This window comes from Anolis sagrei, chromosome 3, assembly GCF_037176765.1.
Source record: "Anolis sagrei isolate rAnoSag1 chromosome 3, rAnoSag1.mat, whole genome shotgun sequence".
Taxonomy (NCBI): domain Eukaryota; kingdom Metazoa; phylum Chordata; class Lepidosauria; order Squamata; family Dactyloidae; genus Anolis; species Anolis sagrei.
In genome coordinates, this window is record NC_090023.1 from 23,814,847 (window position 1) to 23,836,693 (window position 21,847).

Here is a 21,847-nt window from a genome sequence, read left to right on the forward strand (position 1 = left end):
CTTATTTATACATGGAGGAAAAACATGTTCTGAAGAGGAAACATTATATTTTACTGATATGAATTAACTACCTCTCTGTCAAGTCCAAGAACCACAGGAGTTCAGAAAAACAACAGGCAGAGAGCTCCAAGCTCCAACTCTGTGCATATCTGGACTACATCTTGGGTGGCCAATGTAATAGTATCTCCTTTGGGCTTCATTTTCATGCCATTAGTTACCAGGGAAAGGCCAATTTCTTGGAGAAAGTTGTTATTAACAGAAACAAAAATGTGGCTGAATCCAGAGACATTATTTCCTTTGGTCACCTGAGATTCCAAGTTGATAGCCTGGCTCTTCCTTCATTTCATAACTCATATGAAGTGCCATTTGGGAATGTCTATGGAAGCGGCACCAGAAAATCCATAGATTCGAGCCTTAATTCAGGAGAACATAGAACAAGGAATATTAGCAGGTCTTGCCCCACCTTGTTGTTTCGTGCCTTCAAGTTGTTTCCAACCTATGGTAACTCTAAAAATAACCTATCACGGGACTTCTGAAGTTCAGAGTATGTCACATGCCCAGGGCCACCAAGTGGTCAAGCAAGATTCAAACTCTGGCCTCCAGTTGTAGTCCAACATTCAAACCACAACATCATAGTAGTTCTCATCTACCCTGGTGAAATGAAGTGGCACAAAGACTACTAAATGGCTGTAAATCCTATTGCTAAATTGGACATAACTCCTATTTTTATGTGGAACAATCATTTGATTGAAGTAGGAATGGAAAGAATATTCATAAATCTATCAGTGATAGATAAAAAATGGGTGAACGACAATAGTGAAGTGACAAGGATTTTTTTGTCTGAGACTATGGACCTTATTGCATGAAATTGCATCATGCAGCATTCACACAAACATAGATGTTGGTGATTTACTAGAACAATCACCACCAATATTGTTTTGCTACTCTATGGTCACACTGCTATACTTCTTGTTAGAGAAATAACACCAAAGTTCCTTTTCTTTATACATTTTTTAACATTATTCTTTTAAAGGGAACTTCATAGTTTTGGCATAATAATAAAAAAATTAAAAAAATTTAAGCTTTAATTAAAGAGGGGGAGAGGACAATCCCTGGCAATAAAGTTATATGTGGGATTTTGTGAGGAAGAGGTATGTGCAAAAGCAAGCTTCTTGCATGTGAAGTAGAGATTTGTAGTCAGAAAACTACATTCTGAACAGAAAACACATTTTTTTCTGCGCACATGCACCCCCACACACAATCCTTTTCTCAAATGGGACAAAAGAAGACGTGGTTTCAAATCAAATAGTCCTAATAAATGCAAAGTTCTCAAGGACTTTCTTGCACTGAGAAAGGGAAAGAGCAAGTATATTCATACTTCCCCATGCAAATGAAACTTGTGACGCTGGAAATCCCTTGTGTGAATGGCAATCAGATAATATCTCTACATCTGAAACACCATCCATTTTAAATAAAGGAAACCTTACAATGGGAGAAAAGGAGATCTTGAAATTTTCCATCATTAGTAACTATCTAGACAGCAAGCTAAGCAGACAGATAAAAAGGTCATTATAGGTAGAAAATGTTCTCTGCCAAAGCATTTACCATTAGAATTGTAGAATCATAGAGTTGGAAGAGACTGCATTGGCCAGTTAGTCCAACCCCTTGCCATGTAAGAAAACACATTCAAAGCACCCTTGACCAATGGCTATCCAGCCTCTGTTTAAAAGTATCCAACGAAGGAACCTCCACTGCAGAGAGTTCCATTGCTGAACTGCTCTAAAAATCAAGACGTTCTTCCTAATGTTCAGGTCACACTCCATATAATGGTACTCCACTTCCTCTCCTGTTTGGTCTATTTATCTGAAATAAGTTACCCTTCCTTTGCTACATTCCAATTATAGGACTCGTCCCACCAGGTTTCTGTTATACGTATTACATCATAACTGTCTTGTTGCACTAAAAGTTACAGTTCAACTTGTTTATTTTGTTTATTTCCATCCTCTGGGCATTATTGTAAAGACATCTAAGCCCAAGGGGCATTCCCCTTAGTTGTTTATTTGAAATTATTGTCTTCTGACTGCTTGGTACATTTTGTAGGCTGATTTTTTTTTTTACCATTAGAAAATAATCTGGTCACTCTTTTTCCCACTTGTCACTGGCATATGATAATTAGTGAAATGCAGCTGAATGTACTGGGATGATACATATCCACACTTTTTTTAAAAAAAAAGCAAACATGATGCTGCGCATTGGGTTTATTCATCGGCAATTGTATAATCCTGTGTTTCATTCTAGCAGCCTGCAAAATCAATTATGTATCTGTATAGTACTAAGCAACTTTGATGGAAATGAGTCATACTCCAAGGTAATACTCTCATTAATAGGAGAATAAACCCTCAGGTCTTGTCTACATGGTCTTTAATAGCCTGCACCCATTGAGCAGGTGTTACTGGCTGTCCCCACACCTTTCTGGAATTTCTGGGCTTTGTTTGGTGTAAACCATGTTAACCTGGTGCAAAGTTGGGAGAGGCTCTGGAGCATGTTTGAAACTCTGGAAAATTCTGCAACTTTGGTACAAAGTGGGCAGTAGGATTGGGCCTGATGCAGACAAGTTCGCTATCCACAAGAACTACAGCCACCATCCCCTTTTCTTTGAGCTCATCAGCAAAAAGGGCACAAATTGGGCCTTTGTTGCCATTGCCAGATGGTTGTAGAGCTCCATGAGAGCTCCTGGATGCCATATCTGTCCAGTGCTGAAATCAGCAGAAGTGTTCATGTGACTAGGTGGAAGGCGAGCAGTTTGATCTCATAGAACTCCGGTGTTGCTATTGCTCTCAGTGGCAATGGCGACAGGGATGGGAGATTAAGATCATCTTGGGAGGCCCTGCTCTTGGTTCCATCTCCCTCACAAGTGCAATTGGTGGGGATGAAAGACTGGGCCTTCTCAGTGGTGGCTCCTCAGCTATGGAACTCCCTCCCCAACAAGATTAGATCAGTGCCCTCCCTCCTGGTCTTCAGAAGAAAAGCAAAAACTTGGCTATGTCACCAAGACTTTGGACAGTAAGCAGTACAAGGAATGATCAGGGATCAGGTGCAATAGATATGACATTTGGAATGGCCTCAACTACGATTGTTGGATTGTGTGATTTTAATGTTTATATTGATATGTTTTTAATTCCACGTTTTAATGTTAAATGATGTTGTGTTTTATGATTTAATTGGTAATTGTATGTTATTATCGATATGTTATGTTTCTGTATGTGAGACATTAAATTTTACCATATTTATGTTGGAAAGTGCTTTAAGTCCCCCGCTGGGGTGAGAAAAGCAGTATACAAGTGAAATAAACAAATAAATGTGAGGGCCCAATGGTGCTCACCTTGTCTCAGCTCAGTGGAACCCTCTGGACTCTGCACAGCTGCCACCATGGGTTGGGGAATGGACTGCGTGGCTGTCTCCAGTACCTATGGGGTCAGTCTGAAGTATTTGTACTCTGGAATAACACCAGAAAATTGAGCTAGTGTAGATGAGCCCTCAGCACTACTCGGTGTGCTCTAAGGTCTTCATAAGTCTACTAAATTCCTTTAACTGTTTTTATTAATGGTGGAGCTCAAAGATATAAAAGTCATCCACTTCCTCCTCCTCCAATGTATCAAAGATGCATATATTACAAATTCCATGTTAGAACTGGAATTCAACAACTGGCTTGGAGAATTTTTCTCAACTTTTTCCATGCATGCTCACTGTTTTTCCCAGTTGCCTAGTCTAGTCCAAAAACACTATTTTCCCTTTAGGGGCTCTACAGGTGTGTTAGCAAACACTGTACACTGACAACTTTTCCTCTGTGGTCCTTTGTGTTTTCAAAGGAAAAAGGTATTTTAAAGTCTAGAGACTTTCTTCTTTAACCCCACTGATTGGTAGAAATGCAGTAGGTCAAATAGCTTGGCTTCATATCTCCTGAGAGTCCATATAACAAATAGTATATGATTTGGGCACTGATAGGACTTACATGCCGGGATGTTAGATAAATCTTCATCTTTCTTTCTGCCTATGTAGCTCTGACCTACTTTTGATGAGTGCCCAGGGAAAAGAAATGAGTTGGAGCAAGATGTACGTATTTTGAGAAAATAGATATATTTTTTTAAAAAAAACAGAGGTGGGAAGATGTTATCCTCCACACCAGGACCCCTTGCATTGCATTGCTGAATTTGCCACTGAAATTTGCTAATCAGGTTGCAAAATGACACTATTCAGTTTAACAGAGTATACCTTTAACCGCTTACAGAACAGAGTTGTATAAAATTAGAGGATATCCCCTTAGTCAGTCCAGCTCCATATAATTTAGAGACGTGTCAAAGCTCAGAATGAGCTGATTCTAGCTAAGCAAGTAAGGAGTAACAAAAAGGGGATTTTCAGATACATTTGAGGCAAGAGAATGATCAAGGAAACAGTGTGCCCATTGTTCAGTCCATCATGTGGGGTTTTCTGCAGGCTAAGAGGAGAGGCAGAACCTATGGAGGAGCAATCAAGAATTGCACGTGGACAATATCATGTGAAGTACAAGTCGGTGAACAAAGCAGAGCAAAGACTTGGTCTATAAATCTCTGTTACTGCTCCTTATATACCAGGGCTAGGAGAAAAAGATAACTCATTTTAATGTATAAGGGTGTCACACACAGACAGGGAGACACATGCACACACCATCAACCTCTTTAGCCACCTTCATCATGGCGCAGGTGTTTTGTGAGGGAATCATTTCCAGACCTTGCAGCTGAGAAGCCTCAATAATTGATAACAAATTCTCTCTGCCTGCCAAGTTGACAGACAGGGTCTTCTTAGGCTCCTGCTGTCTTCTAATTGGCACCTTTTGAGCTGTGCACCACACAGAGCAAATGAGTTAAACAGGATGTCTTCCTAAGGGGACCCTAGACATCAAGCTACAAAAGTGTATGCAAATGTGATGCTGTCAGAAAACAGGAAAGAGAAAATACATACCTTCCAGGTGCCTAGGAAAAACAACATTGCTATTTTTCAGAAACAGAAAAAGACAGTTGTTGTTGATACGGTGACCTCAGATAGGGTGGCTGAATGGAAAACTGGAGAGGGCTTCTGTACATTTAATTGTTGTGTGGAAGAAAGAATTTGAACAGGTGTTGCTCATGCTGCAAACAAGGAACACCTGCTGAAATTCCTTTTTCTACACAACAATTAAAGTAACAGCAGCTCTCTTCAATTTCCACCCTTGCAAGTAGCAAAAAGGGAAGTGGTTGATTTGAATAGGGCAGCAACTTCCACTACCCTTAAGAAGAATATATACTAGGGCTAGGTTTGAACAATTTGGTATTATGATGCATACTGGGTGTTACTGTAACATCCCAAGAAGTGAGAGATTCTGCGTGTGGGGAGAACAAACTGTGGAAGATAACAAACATTTCTTAATTGACTGTCCAGCATATACTCAACTGTGATACAGATATTTACATCCAATATTATCCAACTGCAGGTCTCCCAACAGAAATATTTTCTGACTTTCCTCTTGCAAGGACAGGAAAAATCCACCATAATCAGAGTAAGCCTTTTTATTCTGAAAACTCTCAAGAAAAGAGCACACTTCCTGAAAGAAGGAAAATAAGATTCTGACTGTAAATAGAAGGTCAGTTGCTGTCCTCTCCTTTTTGCCTTGTCTTTTACTCATGTTATATTTTGAAATGGTCATATGACTGGTCAAATAAATAAATAATTATTTTAAAAAACTGGTTGAGTAGAACAAAAGTGGGGGAAATTGGCCCAGGCATTTCCTTCCAGGGTTCTCTCAGGGTTCTCCATGGTCTTAAAGGTTTCTTTTTTAAAGTGGTGGTGGTGGTGGTGGTGGGGGGGGGGTTCTCTAAATACCCTAGAGGGTAAATGGCAATAATATCAATTAGACTAGTGCACAGATAGCCATTTTACTTTGGCCAATACAATTTATTTGGTTGGGTCAGGTGGTCATAATGGCAAAGACCCAGCCGTCACGAATTCCCGTCCGTAAGGGGACCACATGGCAGCTGATCACGGCTCCTTCTCCCCTATTTGGCATCACAGTTGCATGCCATCTTCAGTGTATTTATGGCTTGGCCTCTCTTGAATATTTTTGATTTTCCCATTGCCACCAATGGGCCGGATCTAGCTGTATTTTTTGGGTGAGGATAAAAAAAGGCTATTTGACTACCCACTCATTTTCAGGAGGTGTGTGAAAACAGATATGGGGGTCTACCAGAATCTAGCCAGATCTTCAGCTGAAATGCACAAACCTAATATTAATAACAATTATGACAACGGTCAGCTTTCCGCATTTTCAGATTTAACTTCTGTGGATTTGATTGTTCATTGTTTTTATTAGATTTTTTTCCAGGCAGAAAATATTGCTTTCTGCACCAGAATCTTGTTTTCTAAAATACTATTTTGCAAAAAACAAAACAAAACAAAAAAACCCCCAAAATACCTAAGAAAAGCCAAATGAAATCAAATGAAAAAACAAAACAAAACAAAACTAACATTTTTGAACAAAATAAGCCCTGAACTGCAAAGAGTCTTGTCTATCTCAGACTATCTTCACCAAGTTTTTCTGACTTTTTTTCAACCATTATTTAAATTTTCAAAATTTCGGTCCAACCCAAACTTGTACACTTGTATATCTGTAGTAGGACTTCTACACAACTTCCTCTTTCACTAATGGAGCGTAGCTCAATTTCTGACGTCTCTTTCTGTTCTGAGTGGAGAGAGGCAGTGGATAAGAGGGTCTCCAGGAACGGATTGGCACTGAGAACTTCTATCTTCCTCTCTTATTCCTGGTCCTTATCTGATAAGAACTCTTCAGGTTAAGACATACGATTATGATATCCATCAGTCCTCTTATAGGTAATAACTCTTATCAGTTAAAGTTTGGTAGCTACTTTGTGCTGTCAAAGGCATTCGTGGCCAGAATCAATGGGGTGCTGTGAATTTTCCAGGCTATATGGCTATGTTCCAGAAGCATTCTCTCCTGACATGAAAATGAACATAATCTGGCTACCAGTATTTAAAAAACTCTAAAATCAGGACAGTAAATAAAGAACAGTTCTAAAAAAAAGGGGGGGGGGAATTCCAGACAGAAATCAACCATTGCTAGCTAACACCTCTCAACAAAGGATTCCCCCATGCAGGAAGCAGTCAGACTTTGAAGCTTCAAGGCCTTTTAATGCTAATGCAAGGCCGTTTAATGCTAATCCAGGTAGCCAATTGCAACATTCACACTTGTCTCAAAGAGACAAGAGTTCTTGCACCCACCCTGGATATCCCATAGATATATAAACCCCACTTGCCTAGTTTCCAACAGACCTCACAACCTCTGAGGATGCCTCCCATAGATGTGGGTGAGATGCCAGGAGAGAATGCTTCAGCAACATGGCCATACAGCCCAAAAAACTCACAACAGCCCAGTAGCTACTTTATTTATGATATGATACAAAAGGTGGCTGCATGTGGTGAAAAAGTAACAAATCTGAAAAAATGAGTGAATGTACGTATTAGGAAATCCTGTTCCTCCAAAGTATTCCCAGCTCTCTACTTGTAGCGTCTATTTAAGTGGATTTTTTTCTATGCCTTTCAACACTGTTTTAAATTATAGGTAGTCGTTTACCAAAAAGCTGAATGCCTTCTGAAGCAAACTAGGCATTGGGAGGCATTTGAAATGGGAAGAAGTGGTACAGCGAGTTCTTTGCCCTGTGGTGCTGAGATCAATTTATGAGACTTTCAAGGATGATTTCAAACAACTTCATTTTCTTTGGAAAGACTGCAGATCTTTAGTACCCTAGGAATGCAGAAACATCAGTTCCAACTGTTTGTTTTTATGTTTCTGTCCATTTTCTCCAATTTGTTGGTCTTCTATACTAATATTGTATTTCTATTCTCAGCCTTTGGAGCCACGCTTCCATAAAAAGGTACTCAAGGAAGCTTTAATCTACTCAGAGTTCCTTACCTTTGCTAGTGAAAACATTATTAAAGCAGATAAATGGGCATTTTGATTGACTTGATAGGAATAGCAATTTGGTTTAAACCCCCAGCTAACAAAGTCGTGACATAGCTATAAATATGCTGGTACAATTTGCAGTGCTGTGAAGATAGTAGATGCAGCATTGAGGCTTTATAGATCACAGCTTTCAAACTGGGAAGCAATAATGTAATATTCATTCATGAATTCACTCAGGTTTGCAGTATCTTCTTGGACTTAATGATGGTTTTATGTGAGATCAGTACATCAGTGTACTTAACCACAATTCCCATCTAAACTAGGATTTAAAACCAAGGTGCAAAAAGAACCTAATTATGGAGGAAACTGATTAGTGGAATAAAGAGATGTATTTTTATTTATTGCGTGAAGCAAATTGAGGGTACAGTTAACATGCATTTAAAAACACAACCTTTAAAAAACTTGGCATTATGCTAAATGTTCTTTGACCAGAAGCTGGCCACTTGGAGTGCCTCTGGTGTCACTATGAGAAGGTTCTCCATTGTGCATGTACCAGGGCTCAGGTTGTGTAGCAGTAGGTGGTCTTGGTTTGCTCTTCTCCACACTCGCATGTTGTGGACTCCACTTTGTAGCCCTATTTCTTAAGGTTGTCTTTTGCACCTTGTGCCAGAGCACAGTCTGTTCAGTGCCTTCCAAGTCACCAAGTCTTCTGTGAGCCCAAGGGGAAGTTTCTCATTTGGTATCTCATGGGTTGAGCTTCTGGGTTTAGCCTGCCACTTTTGGACTCTTGCTTGCTGAGGTGTTCCTGTGAGTATCTCTGTAGATCTTAGAAAGCTGTTTCTTGATTTAAGGCATTGGCGTGCTGGCTAATTATTTATTTACCACTTTTCTCACCCCTAGGGGAACTCAATATCTAAACAGGGGATGGGCTGGAGATGTCATTGCCTTGGTCCTTTCATTATTGGCTGTTATTTCCTGGCAGATGTCAGGTGGTGCAATGTTGAAACGTGATAATGACCAGGCGGGAGGCAGGGTATAGAGGTGAATGATGATGACCTTTTATTGTTGTCTAAGCACAGCTTATATATGTTTTGGTGCTCTTCAGCAAAGTCTGCATAGCAACAGTGGGGGATTACATAACTGCCAAGCGATTGGTTAGACTCTTGAGGGTGAGGTAATCTACAGGTGAGGTCAGCTATAGGCGATGTCATCCTTCCTGTCTTCAAGGGTAATGTCCATACATGGTCAGTGGGGTAGGAACAGTGTATGTATCTGGGGAGTATGGCCTGTCTTTAGTCCTATGTCATGATGTCCTGTATACTTGGCCAAAATGGTGTGAAGCATTAGTGTCAGAGGACTGAAATCCGCCATGTCCACATGGAGGTATGGTGTGCCAATCCCTCTGTGGTACATAGCCATTTCTGCACCTCTGTACTGGGGACACAATGGTGTCTCTCTTGCATAAGGGACATAATAATGTCATCACTCCTTCACATCACTCCTTCATCTCCCCCTTTTTTGTTTTTTTAACAATTTGTACGTATAAAGGACATCATGTTTAGGAGGGGCTTATAGGGGCCGTGACTGGTAAAGCTGTCACAGGGAACTGTTTTTTGTAGTCGACAGGAAGTCAGGTCATGTATTAGGATATCACTTTGAGGTGGAGGGGAAAGGTCAGCAGAGCGTGAGGCTAGCAAGAAGCTTATAATAATGGGCAAATGTAGCAGTAGCAGATTATTATATAGCCATCAATAGTTGTGTAGAGTAAACAAATTGGATAATAAAAGTATTATCAAGCAGGCACAGTGTTTGGCTAAATATGTTAAGCTAACTCTTTTAAAAAACAACATGCATAAATATTTTGCTGAAGTTATTTGTGAGATTTGAAACAACACATAGAATAGACTAGAAGGTGAATGGGATTTTGAAGGCCTTGGTGTCACGTCATCTTTCCAGAGACAAATGTAGTGAGCAGGAATCCAAAGCGCTTGATTTAAGAAGTCAATGACAGAGAATGTGCGTTTGAACAATGTTGTCAAAAAGCAAGTTGTGTTTGTTAAAGTTCATAGGTTTATGACAGTTGAAGCAGGAACTCTTGGTTCTTGGCAGGGGGTTGGACTGGATGGCCCATGAGGTCTCTTTTAACTCCTTGACTCTAGGCGATGAGGGGGGCTGGGCCTTCTCACTCCGGATCTGGCAACCTGCATCAAAGGGAGTAGAAGGGGGTAGGGAGAGGGAAATGCTTCTGGATCCTGGTAACGAAAGAAGAATCAGATAAAATTAAATTCAAATGATTAATGGTAAATAACACGTATAGGAAGGCCATTGGGAAAGCCTTTGGAAAGCGAAACCCAAAAACGAGCAGGAAAGAGGCCAAGGGGTGACTCCCCTTTCCTTTGTATGTGAGAAGAAGCAGATGGTTTTATAGAGGTATGATTTGAACGCTTAGCAATCGCGTTTGGTGTGGCCATCATATGGAATGTAAGGAAAAAATGAGAGAAAATGTGTGTTGTTTGTTTGTGTAAGTTGGTTTGTCTTAGTGTCTATGGGGTGTTGGTTAAAATGAGCTGTGAACATATGTAATGGATCTATTGGTTATCATAGATATGTGTATAGAATGTCATGTGTTTTATTTTTTGTCATGGAAAGTAGTGAGGAAAATGAGGCAAAGAGTATAAGTGGTTGAAGTTGAAATGACTGTTGTAGTTAGGAGTTTATTAATTGTGATATCTCATTGAGAATGGGGTGTTTATGAAACACCTGTTGATTGTATGTAGATAGTCTGTAAGTTTGTCATGAGTATATAGGGATGGCTTGGAGACAGAACTAAAACTGTCTGTGATGAAGATATCAGATTAACTGAACATCTTAAAAAAAACTGAGTGTGTTAAACCCAGGTCAACAGTGGGAAGCCATGGTTAACCTTTAGTATTGGGATGGTATGGATGTAAAATGTTTGGAATTGATATAGAGTCATAAAAGGAAAAAAGCAGTTTTAGAATCTTTAAGGTTAAGGTAGTAATGTGGGTGGAGTTTAGGAAGAATAGATTGGACTAAGGCAGAAAATGTTGTATTAAAATCTTTAGGGAATGTATTTTGAGCAATATTATGGGTAAGTGGTTTTAATCTGTTGAAATATATGTGGATGAGTGAGGCAATGAGCAACAGGAAAGCTGTTGGAAAATTTTAGTGATTGTGTAATGAGAAATGGATAATAGGTTTTGTAGTTTGAGGATGAAAAGGTAAGAGTCTCATAGGGCTGTGTTTTGTTGTAGAGGAAGGATTGTGGTAGCTATGAATCAATCAATCAGTGATTTATTATGGTCTTTGATCAGCACAGTATAGAATGGGTATCGGTGTGTGTAAGGAAGGGAATTGTAGTTTTTAAGTATTAGGCATGAAAGCAGAATGAAAGCATATTTAAAAACATCTAATAATATCGTATAAAAGAGACAAATTAAAAGCATAAAACAGAGTAATCAAGTATAAACAATCATGAATCAAAAAAATCATTTTAAAACAGACAGAAAGGGAGGAGGCATTGGTGTGATTGTTAAAATGAGAGCCTAGAGTCTGGCCGTGTCTGGGACGGCTATCTCTCGCTTGTGGAATGTATGCCCCCCCTCTGGTTTTTTGGGCAGCGTGTGTTGCTTTCGGTCTCTCAGAGAGAGAGAGAGGGAGAGATTTTTTGTCTCATGGATTTTAGTGTCTTGTAAGGTAGATATGATGTGTGAATAAAGCAATAAATGTCTGGTTTTGAGTATCGTTTTGTTAATTTTTAAATGTGGGTAACGAATAGAGGTGTGTGTCTGTCTGTAAGAAGTGAGTGTTGATTTTATTTAATGACAGAATGTTTAAATCTAGTGAAAGCTGAGATCAGACTTTTAAAATGTTGATAGGTAGTGTGTTGTGTTTGATAGGGCATGTGTTGTCAACTAATGTTTTGTAAGAAGTGTGTTTTTATGAAGGTGATTTATCTGTAAGCATCAGATGAAAGGCATGGAAACCAAGCATGTAATTGTTTAGGTGTGATTAAAATTTAAGATTGTATGAATTGAATGTGAGTGTTATATATAATTAACCCTTTGAAACGAAAGGGACAAGAAGCTTTGTGTGTCAAGCCTGGTTTAATGTTATTGTTGGTGGAGTTTAGAATGTGTTTTAGTTGTGAACTATAGATTTTAAGAATCACAACTCTTGATTATGAAATCAACACCAACTCTATCAGTATTTAAATTGTTGTATATGGGTATGTGTATCACACTTGATCAAGCAAATGAAAGTCTGTTTTGTATGTAAGACATTTTTATCACAATTCAAAATAATGGTAGTAAAATCATAATTATGAAACAATAATAACAATGAGCAAAAATTATAGCTATGAAATAGCAATAACAAATGAAAATAATCTCAAACAATCTCTCAGTTGAGGGTTAGTATAACATAAAGAACTATCTTTATCAAGGATAAAACTTAGAAAGCTTTTTTATCAAAACACTCTTTAAAAAGAATGAGGATTTTTTATTGATCCTTAACTGTATATTGTGTATGTATTAATTCTAGAACTTCTGATTGAACAGAAGTTCATTTTGAAAACCATTTTGTAACAAATGTTTATTTAATGACAGTATATACGGGAGCTTTATGTTTTGCTGAATGGAAATGCTTTAATGTTGTCTTTTGGAGAGAGGGGTTGTTAAACTGTCTTATCAATGATATATTAAGAAGAGTGAGGAATTTGCGACCTGACGGAGGTCTATCCAGACGTAGTATAGGCACTGTTTATTTATGTAACTCCCCCTTTAAAAGCATGCGTTTTTTCAGACTCAAAATCTGGGAGGTGAATTATGATATTGATGACTGTTTGGTGATCAATAGGTTGTTCAAATGTTTGGATTTCGGGAGCCCACTGAATGTATGGGAAAGCAGGATCAAATGTCATTCTTGGGAGCTCTGGTTGGCCAGCTGTCTTAGTGAATGTGTCGGAGCCATAAATTAGATCTGGAATCACGGCTGTTGTGTTTTGAATGTGCTCAGTCGAGGATACAGCTTCCTCGAATCCTGCCATGTCAAGAAGGGTTGTGGTGATGTTTTCTCGGCCCCCAGCATTCTGAATGGTCTGAGGAATCATGTCTCTCAGTGGCTGGGGCTGTAAAAATTTTTCAAGACTTGGCTGTTTATTTTTAAGAGAAGTGGAGGGGAGATTTGGATCGGTGGGGGATGATTCAAAAGCAAAGACACATGAAGGCAGGATAGGGAGGGCTAGCTGTGAATTCACACAAAGAGAAGGGGAGGCTGGCTGTGAATATCCCATCTCGAGCGGGGTAAAAAGAGGATTTATGATCTGAGTTGGGAGAGGTTGATTCGTGACCAGAGCCACGGGTGGGCAATTATCTGTCACTCCCAGGAGAGTGATTGTTTCACAACATTGCTTCCACAGGGACAATTGTTGAATTGTCCCCTGGGGTTTTTCATGAAAGGTTTGACCTATCCTGACCCAATCCGATGGGCTCAATGAACCTTGTTCTGGATACCATAAACAATGATACCTGATTTCTCCAAGTAAATCTTCTACCTGGCCCTGATTTACTTCAAAATACCCTGCCTGTCTTAACAACCTGTACAGTTCTTGTGCATGCGGCAGCTGCGAAACTGACATACTTAATCCCATAACTCACGATTTGTGGGAGTGAGAAAACTCACTGAAGGTGCGCACCTTGTAGCTATTCCAGCGGTAAGCATGGGATGCCTGGATCTTATCACGTCGTCGGTCACCAGATGTTGAAACGAGATAATGACCAGGCGGGAGGCAGGGTATAGAGGTGAATGATGATGACCTTTTATTGTTGTCTAAGCACAGCTTATATATGTTTTGGTGCTCTTCAGAAAAGTCTGCATAGCAACAGTGGGGGATTACATAACTGCCAAGCGATTGGTTAGACTCTTGAGGGTGAGGTAATCTACAGGTGAGGTCAGCTATAGGCGATGTCATCCTTCCTGTCTTCAAGGGTAATGTCCATACATGGTCAGTGGGGTAGGAACAGTGTATGTATCTGGGGAGTATGGCCTGTCTTTAGTCCTATGTCATGATGTCCTGTATACTTGGCCAAAATGGTGTGAAGCATTAGTGTCAGAGGACTGAAATCCGCCATGTCCACATGGAGGTATGGTGTGCCAATCCCTCTGTGGTACATAGCCATTTCTGCACCTCTGTACTGGGGACACAATGGTGTCTCTCTTGCATAAGGGACATAATAATGTCATCACTCCTTCACATCACTCCTTCAGTGCAATACTTGCTAAACAGTATAATTTCTCCAGTGGTGTGGGGCATAGACATCCTGTGATAATGCAACATGTCTCATTAAGAGCCACATCCACTGTTTTAGCATGGTGAGATATATTCCACACTGGGCATGCGTATTCAGCAGCAAAGTAGCAAAGCGCAAGGGCACATGTGTTCACTGTGTCTGGTTTTGATCCCCAGGTTGTGCCTGTCAGCTTTAGTGTGATATTATTTCTAGCACCCACTTTTTTGCTTGATAGTCAAGCGCTGCTTCTTGTAAATCAGAGTACAGTCCAGAGTTACTCCCAGGTATTTTGGTGTGCTGCAATGTTCCAGTGGGATCCTTTCCAGTTAATCCTCAGACCTCGAGATGCTTGTCTGTTCTTAAGATGAAAAACACATGTCTGCATTTTAGATGGATTAGGGATCAGCTGTTTTCCCCTGTAATAGGCAGTAAGAGCACCTAAAGCTTCTATGAGACATGTTCTTTAGTATATTTATTTATAGTATATTTATTTATCAGCTGCATTTCCTCTCCTTATTCTTGAGGCCATGTTCATGACTGCATTCCTACTAAAAATGAAATGTGATGTAGATCAGGATGAAAGAAAGTACTGGGCCAAAGTGGCTGGCATTCTGTAAGTGATAATTAAATTCTGACTTTTGGCAGCTCTAAGACAACTCAATCACAAGGTTTTCATGGCAAGACTTGTTCAGAGGTTTCAATCTTCTTCTGAGGTTGAAAGAGTGTGATCTGCCCAAAATCATTCAGTGGGTTTCTATGGCCAAGCAGGGAGGGTGCCAATCTGTTTTCAAGAGCCTCCCAAAATTGGGAGGTTGTTTTTTGTTCTGGGCCCCAAAATTCCAACAATTATATGATGGGGGGGGGGGGGAGCTTCCCACCCACTGGCTCAGTCTTTTTCTTACCTGGCATCTGCTGTTTTGCCTCTAGAGTAAGAGGTGCTTAGCTGCAAACACACTCCAGGCCTGCCTGCATGCCCAGCCATCCACCACGCATGCTCTGCAACACTTCAAGAGAGTGTGTGTGGCGGAACCTGCAGGCAATTCAGAGTGTGTCTGCAGCCAAGCTCCAGGCCTGCCTGCACACCTGACCACACATGCCCTGCCACACTCTTTGAAAGTGCGTGTGTACCTGCAGGCGAGGCAATTTCATGTCGAGCAAATTTCCATATGGGGAGGGGGCTTCCTGTTTTGTGCTTCCAAAGAAATGGAAGACATGAAAGAAATGGTAGAAACGATAGGAACGAATTTAGCACACATATCTAATAGCTAGCTAGTATTGGTGATCATGCAACTGCTGTAGAATACCAGCTTTGTGAAATAAGGCCAGAGACTGGAACATTATATATACTAATAACATCCTCAATTGAGTTTTGCATTTTCTTTTTAGTTTATGCATGCAAGGCAAGTTGGAAGAGAGTGGATCTTTCTTTTAGTACCAAAAGGTGGAATAGAGATATTCAAAATGAATGCATCTCTTTCTAATGTTTAAATGTCATGATCTGTCACTGACATCCAAGAAGAAGCTCATACACCAAAGCCTTGTAGGCCTTTGGAGTAGTGTAAGAAATATAACTCGACAGTGATTTAATTCTAAGGAAAAGAAGGCTTATATTATCTGACACATTTATCTAGAATTGATTTGAGTGCCTCTGGCACTTTGGCTTATTCTCTGCCACCCTCTGCTTTTTTAGGATTGTGATAAAAAGTGAAATGTGGGCCAGCCAACATGGACTTTGAAGGCATGGCAAGAGCCCTGGCTGCCAGTACTTGTGCTGTGGGGATAGAAAGGCTGTGGGAAATTCAGATGTATCACTGGGCAGCCTTTTCATGATTGTCTTTCTGAAAGAGGGCAAAAGCAGTAGCTCCCATATCAAAGGTTGCTACATGAAAACAGATTGCTATCAAGGAAATTTGGGGGAGTGTACAAAGAGTGACTTTTTTTTTTACTTGGAGACCAAGAATGATGGTGATGTCACTTGCAAGAGCCATTCATAGGCCATCCTTGTTCTTGTAAGTGAATGAATTGATAATGAGAGCTTTCAGTTGAAATGACATAAAAGTAAAAAAAATTTTTTTAAAGGAACAGATTTTCATGTTAAGTGACTTTTATTCACTTCCTTTTGCTGAAAAAGACTGCTCTGGGCTAAAATAGCCCTGGAAGGTTTAAAAGCATGGCAAAAATGTCCTAAAGGGCACCTGGATGCATAAAGTTGTGCTTTTTTTGTGAGGATAAGTGTGACAATCTAAGATCTTGGGAAGGAAGGAGCTAATGCAGGCTGCTGTCCTTCCATTACTACCCATCTCTGTTTTACAGCATGATAGTTAAAAAATGGTATTTCCCATAGTAAGCTATGGATGCAAGAGCTGGACCATAAGGAAGGCTGAGCGAAGGAAAATAGACACTTTTTAAATGCGGTGTTGGAGGAAAATTCGGAGAGTGCCTTGGACCGCAAGAAGATCAAACCAGTCCATGTTGTTGTTCATTCGTTCAGTTACTTCCAACTCTTCTTGACCTCATGAACCATCCCACACCAGAGCTCCCTGTCAGCTGTCACCACCCCCAGCTCCTTCAAGGTCAAGGCAGTCACTTCAAGGATGCCATCCATCCATCTTACCCTTGGTCAGTCTCTCTTCTTTTTTTCTTCCATTTACACCAGGAAATAAAGCCTGGCTGCTCACTGGAGGGAAGGATATTAGAGAAAAAGATGCAGAGCTTTGGCCACATAATGAGAAGACAGGAAAGCTTGAAGAACACAATGATGCTGGGGAAAATGGAAGGAAAAGGGAAGAGGGGCTGACCAAAGGCAAGATGGATGAATGGTATCCTTGAAATGACTGGCTTGACTTTGAAGGAGCTGTGGGTGGCTATAGCCAACAGGGAGCTCTGGCGTGGGCTGGTCCATGAGGTCACAAAGAGTCAGAAGCGACTGAATGAGTCAACAATACAATCATCCCCAGGCAGATGCTCCATGAGCATATGACCTTGCAAGGGAGAAATCCAGTATCAAGTACCTTTCCAACATTTGCATAAAATCATCTAGACAAACTAATCAATTTGCATGCCCTGCTATACATGGAGCTATGCCACATCCACCTATGGGCATAGGAGATGCATAGCAATGAAGAGAAGAATCCAGGTAGAAAAAATAGGAGTTCAGCTATAACATACCTTCGTCAGATTACAACATCAGTGCGTGGGTGTTAAAACACTTGATTTGAATAATTGCCATTAATTGGCATTCTAAGCAACAAGGTACCATTATTAGTAAGATTGCTACAAACATATGAACTGTGACAGCCTCTCTGGAGTGGTTTATCTTCTGCCTTTCTTTTACTCTTAGCATCTTAATGAAGTTCTTTGGATTTGCATTTTGCTTGTCTTTAAGTGCAGTAGGAAGGTGATGCTAATGCTAAAAATATACTAGTGACAAAGCTTAATAATGAAACACTAGAAGATGTTGACAAATTCTGCTGCCTAGGCAGCTACCTCTCCACAAAAGTCAACATCGACACCAAAATACAGCACTGTATGTGCTCTGCGAGTGCAGTATTTTTTCAAATGAAGCCGAGAGCTTTCAAGGATTGGGACATTAGTAGGGATACCAAGGTGCTTGTGTATAAAGCTCTTGTTCTTCTAACTCTGTTGCATGCCTGAAAAACATGGACCATCTAAAAACGTCACTATGGATTTTAAAGAGGAACAAATAGAGGGCGAAAGAGAGAAACATATGGAGAGGAAGATGTGCCAAGCCAACTCTTGTTGGGACTGCCTTCCATCTGGAAATCTATGTCGTCATTGTGAAAGACCATGTGGTTATGGAATAGCTCTCTCTACAATTACTTATGAACCCACCAGCAGTACTCTATTCTTGGAAGGCAATTGTACTTTGCCACAAGGAGTGCCTATGATAATATGATGCCCTCACTGTCACAATAACTGCATGTTTGAAAATTCTGATATTGGTTGCATGGCTAAGAAGCAGAACTACTTATTTAGACCACCTTTGCCAGAATCTCCCATCCATCTACTTACCCGGGAATTCTCAGATTTGCTGTTCAAAAAAGACCCTTCTTAGAAGAAAATATTTAGGTCAGTAAGAACTAAAATATGCCTCCAACCTTTTGAGGGTGTTAAACAATTAATTTGGTTACTTCTAATGCTTCATCGATTTTGCTTATATGGTATTTTATTTGAGTTGCTTTTGTAGTTTAGTTAATTTTATCATTGGAACTGCTGTGTGTTAGGTATTTCAGATTTTATTATTCACAGATTAATGCATAAATAAAATTGCAAAAGCTATGTTTTTGCTGAGAGAATACTTCTTTTGGAATTCTCTACTGTGACTCTATGTTCAGCTTCCACTGCAGTTTGGCCATAGAATTGTGTTGGATAACCTAGACCACTTATGTAGGTCTGGATTATGTTCAGTTCCACAGTATCCAAATACCATGCAGGGATTGTCCATGGTAATGCAGAGCAAGGCCACCTTAATACTGCCTTGCCCCATGTTATCAAAAATTGGGGGAAATCTGATTTTTGCCTCAAAATTTGTGCTGTGCTTCGATTTATGGCCAGTGGGAACAGTTGTTCCAGTTCCCTTACAGAACTGACCACAGCTGTCTCCACTACCATCCCACATTCCCCAGTTTTGGGTGGCCTGAATACACAGGATAGCAGTTCCCTTTAATTAATTAATTTACAACATTTGTATCTCATCCTTCTCTATCCTGATGGGGACTCAGAGCAACCTCACATATCGGCAACAATTCGATGCCATAAAAACATACAATTAAATAAACATTTAAATTAAAAACATGGACTTAAAACATTAAACAATTTAATCAATTATTAAAGTCATGTTGTCCAAGACTGTAGCCAACACTTTGAATCATGCTTGGTAGCAGACTGACAGCCAGTGGAGCTGTTGTAACCCCTGCGCCTCTGTGTTGTGGCATGACATAGGGCCTACCAGTTTCCCATTGCTTGACCTGACATCAGATGGGGTGACTGAGAGCATTGGGGAAGGAAAGAGGACAGGAGGAGGGATTTCTTTTCCTTCTCTTCCTCCCTCTGCACCCTATCACTCTGACTGATGTCAGGGCAAGTGATGTGGAACAGGTAGGTCCTGTGTCATGCCACAACACAGAGGCACAGGGGTTACAACAGCTCCACTGGCTGTCAGTCTGCTACCAAGCATGATTCAAAGTGTTGGCTATAGCTTATGTAGCCCTAAATGGTTCCACCCAGCTTACCTGTCCAAACGTATCTCCTTCTATGAACCATCTTGGAGGTTAAGATCGTCTGGGGAGGACCTGCTCTCAGTCCCGCCTCCTTTGCAGGCTCGGTTGGTGGGGATGAGAGAGAGGAGTTTTTCAGTCATGGCTGGAGGTTGTTGAGCCATGGGAGGTGAAGGTCTTGTCAGGAACATGGTTTGGCACTACTGGGTGGTAGGTACTCTTTCCTGCCTATGTGGTAGCTGAGGACATAGCTGTGGAACACTTTTCAGAGCTGATCAGTTATCTGGCATGCCAGATTGGTTCAAAAATAAGGGTCACTTAGCATGTGCCCCAAGCATTCATGATTTTTATATTAACAGTTTTTCCACTTTCACAGAGATCTTGTTCTTCTAACCCTTGTGAAAGCAGAGGGGTGACTGTATTATAATATTATGAAATGTAGGGGTGCTCCAATCCATTCTGATCTCTTTCTCCTTCTTCACCTCTCTGGTCCTGGCTCCCCTTTTAACACTCCAGCCTCTGTTCTTTTAACAATTTTAACAACTTGTTTGAGTGAACTGGTGTGAACTGACTGAATGACACCATTGATGTCAGAGATTTGACCCTAGCTCTTTACAGATTCTTCAATAAAGTATGACTTGAGGTTGGGTTAAAAAAATCCATTCTTGGTGCCTGAAAATTAAAGAAGCCTGAAAGAGGAAAATTTAAGAGACTTTTACTTTTAAAAAGCCAATGGGATTTTGGCCTGCATAAATAGGAGTATAGTGTCTAGATCCAGGGAAGTCATCCTACCCTTCTATTCTGCTTTGGTCAGACCACACTTGAAATACTGTGTCCTGTGTCCAATTCTGGGCACCATAATTAAAGGGAGATGTTGACAAACTGGATGGTGTCCAGAGGAGGGTAACTAAAATGATCAAGGGTCTGGAGAACAAGCTCTATGAGGAGCGATTTAAAGAGCTGGGCATGTTTAGCCTTCAGAAGAGAAGGCTGAGAGGAGACATTATAGCCATGTATAAATATGTGAGGGGAAGTCATATGGAGGAGGGAGCAGGCTTGTTTTCTGCTGCACTGGAGACTAGGGTGCGGAAAAATGGCTTCAAACTACAAGAAAGAAGATTCCACCTGAACATGAGGAAGAACTTCCTGACTATGAGAGCTGTTCAGCAGTGGAACTCTCTGCCCCGGAGTGTGGTGGAGGCTCCTTCTTTGGAGGCTTTTAAACAGAGGCTAGATGGCCATCTGTTGGGGGTGCTTTGAATGCAATTTTCTTGCTTTTTGGCAGGGGGTTGGAATAGATAGCCCATGAGGTCTCTACCAAATCTATGATTCTATGAATGGCATTTTGCTTTAAAAAAAACTTTATTCCCTTTTATTGGGTGGATTTCTCTCCCCAGTGTGGACATAGTGAAACTGAATTAAGGATGAATAAGGCTGATGTTGTATGGTAAGGGCTTTAACATATTAATCTTTTTCACTTTAAAAACAGGCAGACCCTTGGGCTTTCAGAGCACTTTATGAGTGTTAATTAAGTCTCATGTCCCCTGACTGTGAAGGAGGTTGGTGGCAAACTCATTTAAATCTTCACTCCCTCTAAAGTCACGGCACTTAAAAGCTTTATATATTGAGTGGAAATCATTTTAACTCAACTTGGGATGAAGAAAATGATAATTTGGGGGTCTGCACATTTCAATCCAGATGTGTATTTGGCTCTTCTACTCACATTTGCATCTCAATGTGCATTGGATTCTCAATGCACATTGGAGTCTCAATGTGCATTGGATCCCATTGTGTATTGATCCTTATTGTGCTTAGAGAAGGACCTTGTGAAGCAAACGTGGCAAAATTGACAGGCATGCAGGGTGACTACATTGTCCTCCACACCACTCCGTTGCAGCAATGCATCCCCCATCACACTGGGGAAATGTTGCCCAACCAGGCAGAAATGTACTCATGATAAAATAGAGCACAACTTGATATTAACTGTTAAATGCGATGGATAGTTAATAGTCAAAGGCCTGAATAAACAAAAAAAAAATCTTAATATTTTAACTGAAAGAAATTATTTATTGTTGCATAGTATAGTGTGAATCCTGCATCTGTGGAGGACACGTTTCTGGACTTCTCATGGATATACAGAATTGTCAATAATAGCAAACTATTGAAATAAAGGAAGTCCAGCTCAAGTATACCATATAATCAAGCTGGAGGACTTATAAAATGTGCAGCAAGGATATACACATACGTTGGGAAAGTCAACATAGCATAATGGTTTCAGTGTTAAGGAACAACTTTCCTACTTCAATTTC

At 40.4% G+C, this 21,847-nt stretch overlaps 1 long non-coding RNA gene across 1 annotated transcript; it reads right to left on the reverse strand.

Annotated features, from left to right (window-relative positions):
- Positions 1 to 9,026: 9,026 nt before the first annotated feature.
- Positions 9,027 to 14,273, reverse strand: LOC137096701 (uncharacterized). Its single transcript, XR_010909626.1, has 2 exons — positions 13,669 to 14,273; positions 9,027 to 10,242 (listed from the first exon to the last, which is right to left on the reverse strand). It is a non-coding gene; the product is annotated as an uncharacterized lncRNA (long non-coding RNA).
- Positions 14,274 to 21,847: the final 7,574 nt, after the last annotated feature.